The sequence below is a fragment of the Microtus ochrogaster genome, chromosome 4, assembly GCF_000317375.1.
Source record: "Microtus ochrogaster isolate Prairie Vole_2 chromosome 4, MicOch1.0, whole genome shotgun sequence".
NCBI lineage: Eukaryota > Metazoa > Chordata > Mammalia > Rodentia > Cricetidae > Microtus > Microtus ochrogaster.
The window spans coordinates 62,492,296-62,493,021 of NC_022011.1; positions in this window are offsets into that span (position 1 = coordinate 62,492,296).

Genomic DNA, 726 nt, shown 5'->3' on the forward strand with positions numbered 1-726 from the left:
TATATATATATATATATATATAGTGCATATTTCGTATGTATGTTATGCCTATATTTCTTGCTTTTGTTCTTTGTGTGAGTTATTTTGCATTAGAGTTTGTGTAATCCAGTCAGGCATTTTAACAAATTGTGTAGCTGAGGCTGGTCTTGAATCAGGTGCTCATGATTACCCCTTCCCAGTGGGATTATAGACATGCACCACTATTCTTGGTCTGGCCTGGACTGGTCTGGCTCTCTGTATCTCTTCTAAATTGTAAAACACATTTCGTCTGATACTAGGAAAGTTATGTTTATGCTTTAGTTTAAATGATATGTTTTGTCTATTTTACTTTTGATATTGGTATCCTGGTACTTTATACACATATGCATATATATACATATATGTGTGTATATGCATATGTATATATATATATAATGGCTAGTGTATAATTAGGTCTGGTTTATTTATCCATTCTGCCAGTTTTTATCTTTTGAAAAGAACAGTAATTGGTGTTTCTGTAGGAATTATATCTACTGTGTTAGCATTTGTTTTCCTTGTCTGTCTTTCCATCACTAGTTCTCCATCACTCCCATCTGCTTTTTGTTTTGTTTTGTTTTGTTTTGTTTTTATTTATAACTGGCATTTTAGGGTCTCCTTTAATATGTCATAGTAGAAATGTAGACAGAGAGAGAGGGAGGGAGGGAAGGAGAGAGAGAGGAGAGGAGAGGAGAGGAGAGGAGAGGAGAG